The sequence below is a fragment of the Gadus morhua genome, chromosome 3 (assembly GCF_902167405.1).
Source record: "Gadus morhua chromosome 3, gadMor3.0, whole genome shotgun sequence".
In the NCBI taxonomy this organism is placed as follows: Eukaryota; Metazoa; Chordata; class Actinopteri; order Gadiformes; family Gadidae; genus Gadus; species Gadus morhua.
Genome location: NC_044050.1, coordinates 29,360,179 through 29,365,178, shown reverse-complemented (window position 1 = coordinate 29,365,178; position 5,000 = coordinate 29,360,179).

The window sequence follows — 5,000 nt, the reverse complement described above, 5'->3', positions numbered from 1 at the left end:
TGTCGTTTAGGTTCGGTACATGCTGGTCAATAGCCTGTCACGAACAACACAACAGCTCCATATACACAAGTCCAAAAATAGGCCGACAACAGCAAGGACAACAAGGACACAACAATGTAAATTGCTTGGTTGCTACAAATTAAGTAAAAACTTTGTGGCTTCAGGCCTTGCATTTGTTCAGTGATTTGCCCTCATGGGTGGATGTAAATTGTTGGGCAAATAAAGGTTATGCAAGATTTGTTTCAGCGAGCCAACCGCTTTATAGCTTGGTGGTATCCTTTTGGAACAGGCAGGAAGTCTCGTAAAATGAGGAACATAAAAAACAAAAGTGTTTTCGGATTTAAATTTGCAATGTCTCCCGAAAAGCCACTCAGCATTTTTATAGAAACTCATATAAGAGTTATGCAGAAAATGTGATGTTCTTGTGTTATTGAAATGTTTACACAGGTAATAATATCGGCCCAGTTAACTCTCTCTGTGTTTTCATGAGCAGCAGAGTATGTGATTGGATGTCTGACGCCAAATTAATTGCCTCTGTGTGTCTCAAAAATTATTTTTATTCAACCGTTTTTTGTTTTTACACTGAATGGATATTGAGATTCGAGTTAGCCTGAGATGTTGATTATCCATGGAAAGTTTGTTTGTGTTTTTTGTTTGTTTGTTTCATTCTTTATTTATTTTTAATAGCCAACCTTTCCTTAGCACTGGTTAACTTTGCAAACCAGAAATGTGTTCGTATCACTTGTTTCTTGGTTCTATGAACATCCTTAAGGTACAGACAGCGATATATTGTTGTTTCTCTTTCTTCTTATTGTAAATCGCTTCAGATAAAAGCGTCTGCTAAATGCCTTAAAGGTAAATGTGAATCTATCAGCATGCATTATCAGCATGCAGGTTGATGGACGTGGGATGGGATTGTCTGGCATTAGTATTAATCCACAAATCCTGGTCTGTGAAACTGAAAGTGGGCTAATATTTCACCAGCTAAAACGCACTCAAATCCTTTTATTTATAAACAGCTGTAGCGAGTATACTCATTGAAAACCCCTTTTTTAAACACCGGACATTTTTGTCATATTTGCTAAAAGAAACGCCGAATCCAAAAGGATCAGCAATTTGGAGCTGTGACTCAGTCTGAGAGTGTGAGGCTGAACCGACAAGGCCTTTATTTCTGAAGCCTGTCATTTGCTCCGCGTTTTTAGCCACACAATGTGGTTTTTATTACCGTGCTTAGCGCCACTAGCCTATATCGACTCCAGGGATTCTTATACTTCGTTTAACGACTTATTCCAAACTATCTTTAAACTACAAATGGAGAGTGGAGTTGAAGAATCCATCTGTTGTTTTAATTGATTTGACCTTCCAGGCTGTGTAAACAAGCCTCCCCATTGGTCGGCGTGTTGCTCAGGAGGTGGAGCGGGTTGGCTGGTAACCAGGAGGTCGCTGTTTCGATCCCCGGCTTCTCCTAGCTGTGAGCCTACCAGGGGCGGACTGGGACAAAAAATCGGCCGGGGCATTTTGAACCAGACCGGCCCACTAAATTCGATAACACACCTTTTCAGTCTTTTTGGTCCCTCGAATGTCTACACCAACCAGGCTTTTAGCTAGCAGGGCGTCTGCCCTATAGTCTACTAAAAAATAAGAAGAAATGGGACGCCCTACTTTTAGGCAGGACGGCCTAAAGACGCCCTATTTTTCTCCCGTTTTACCTGTTAACTTCACTGAATGTGATCAAAATTCACCGTTTCAGTCGCTTCAGTGCTTAGCGAAGTCTAGAATCATACATATGCCCTGCCAATTAGAAAATAGCATTGCTGTATTCCCGCTACAACAACGTTACATCATGATTCCAACGAAACATTGATTCACGGGCTCGCAGAAGCTACAGAAGACAGCTGTCTCACCGCACGTCACTGAACCTACTACTTTATGAGTTCAACAAGAGTTTGTGTGTTAAGGTGGTGGTCTTAATTAATCTAAATTCAATACAATACAATATACATCATACACTTTAAAGTTGTGTAGAAAGTTGTTTCTTTTTGAAAACCCAACTATTGTGCAACTATTTTCCACATACCTCTTAAGCCATGCAATGAGTTAATAGCAATCAGTGAGAGTGGACGCATTATACACTTCCAAAAGGTGTTATTTATTAACAAAAAAAGTATACTCCACGTCCATCACAGTAATGGGTAGAGTTCATCCGACTGGGTGTGTACCTGCGTTTTATAGAAGAGAAAGACAAAAAATAGAAGACAAAGACAAAGAATAGAGAAGAGAATAAATGATGGATCAGATGTTACTCTACTGTATCAAGAGTAGTACCCACTAAATTGTGAACTGAATTCATTTTTTGTGGTGGAGGTGGTGTGGTTCCCGCCGCATCTTGCAGCACTTCGCACGCCAGTGCTACCACTGTTTTCACGTCTTCATAAATGAACATCATAACATCATCATACAGTACACCATGGCACATAAATGACACCACCCTATCCATGTGTTTTCCCTGCTCGCAACTTTTTCTCAGACAACTTGTTGCTTTACCTCTGTGCTTCTCAACATCAGCATATATTTACTATGGAAACACCATAACTTCACCACAGTAGCCTAGCATTTTCATTTGATGTAGCCTACCAGTGGACTGCTATGTTTACAATTTCGGAACAATGGGCTGTCGGACTAATGACTTTCTTGTTGTCGGAGTATAGGGCTATCATAATTCGGTATCTGGACCGCGCACCAAAACACATATTAGAAGACACTTAAAAAAAAATCGAAAAATAGTCAACATGAGTGTGAAGACCGATTGCGAGTAGCAGTATAAAAGTCAGTCAGTCAGTCAGTCAGTCAGTGCGATTAAGATAGGTATAGCTCTTGGAGAAAATTACGCTTGTGCCGCTGTGTTAACCATTTCGGCTGATGCGATGATGGGCCGGTACATGGTGGGCCGGTACATAATAGTGATGGGCCGATGGGATTATATTTTCGGCCATCGGCCCACCGGGGATGTCCCCGGTATTCCCGATGGCCAGTCCGCCCCTGGAGCCTACTGTGTCGAGGTGCATGAATGGGTGAATGTGTGTATGAATGGGTGAATGTTAGGCAGTATTGTAAAGCGCTTTGAGTGGCCTGAGGTCCGAAGCCTCCCCATACGTTAACCAGTTAACTAATACACAGAGACTGAGGTCTGAAGCCTCCCTATAGGTTAACCAGTTAACTAATACACAGAGACTGAGGTCTGAAGCCTCCGCATACGTTAACCAGTTAACTAATACACAGACACTGAGGTCTGAAGTCTCCCCATAGGTTAATCAGTTAACTAATACACAGAAACTGAGGTCTGAAGCCTCCCCATAGTTTAACCAGTTAACTAATACACAGAGACTGAGGTCTGAAGCCTCCCCATAGGTTAACCAGTTAACTAATACATGGAGAATGAGGTCTGAAGCCTCCCCATAGGTTAACCAGTTAACTAATACATGGAGACTGAGCTCTCAGCCTCCCATAGGTTAACCAGTTAACTAATACACAGAGACTGAGGTCTGAAGCCTCCCTATACGTTAACCAGTTAACTAATACATGGAGAATGAGGTCTGAAACCTCCCTATAGGTTAACCAGTTAACTTATACTTGGAGAATGAGCTCTCACCCATCCTAGAGGTTAACCAGTTAACTAATACACAGAGACTGAGCTCTCAGCCATCCTATGGGTTAACCAGTTAACTAATACACAGAGACTGAGTTCTCAGCCATCCTATGGGTTAACCAGTTAACTAATACACAGAGACTGAGCTCTCAGCCATCCTATGGGTTAACCAGTTAACTAATACACAGAGACTGAGCTCTCAGCCATCCTATGGGTTAACCAGTTAACTAATACACAGAGACTGAGCTCTCAGCCATCCTATGGGTTAACCAGTTAACTGATACACAGAGACTGAGGTCTCAGCCATCCTATGGGTTAACCAGTTAACTAATACACAGAGACTGAGCTCTCAGCCATCCTATGGGTTAACCAGTTAACTAATACACAGAGACTGAGCTCTCAGCCATCCTATGGGTTAACCAGTTAACTAATACACAGAGACTGAGCTCTCAGCCATCCTATGGGTTAACCAGTTAACTAATACACAGAGACTGAGCTCTCAGCCATCCTATGGGTTAACCAGTTAACTGATACACAGAGACTGAGGTCTCAGCCATCCTATGGGTTAACCAGTTAACTAATACACAGAGACTGAGCTCTCAGCCATCCTATGGGTTAACCAGTTAACCAATACTGGTCCTGCTCCCTAATACACTCAGACTGACGTCTCCAGGACTCCCACTCTGGGTTTTTCTGGTGATATTTTCAGCGGCGCGCCTTGTGATTAATCATGGAATGAAAGAGTAGGGATTGTTGTGCGTCGACACGCAGCCCAGCACTGCTGTGTGGCGGCGTGGTGACGCGGTGGGAGGGGGGAGAGGGGGGAGAGGGGGGAGAGAGGGGGGAGGGCGGGCGAGGCTGGCTCCGGTGGCTATTAGGGGTGAGGCGGTACCTTGGGCTGTGTGGCTGCCGGTACGTCTCCTCCCTATTTCAGGGTTAGGAGGCCGTCTGCTTTGAGTTTGCGGAGAAGCCGCAGCATCCTCTGAAGCATTGTTAAAGCAGGCCGCCGATGTTTACATACGGCTACAGTACCGGTCCTGATGCACTGCAGAGGGTCCCGTCGGGAGGCTGACTGGGGCCGACGACTGCAGCTGGACCGGGAGGTGGAATGTGGAGGGAGGGACGGAGGGACGGAGGGATGGAGGGAGGGAGGGATGGATGGGTGGATGGAGGGAGGGATGGATGGGTGGATGGAGGGATGGATGGATGGATGGATGGATGGATGGATGGATGGATGGAGGGATGGATGGATGGATGGATGGATGGATGGATGGATGGATGGATGGATGGATGGATGGGTGGATGGAGGGAGGGATGGATGGGTGGATGGAGGGATGGATGGATGGATGGATGG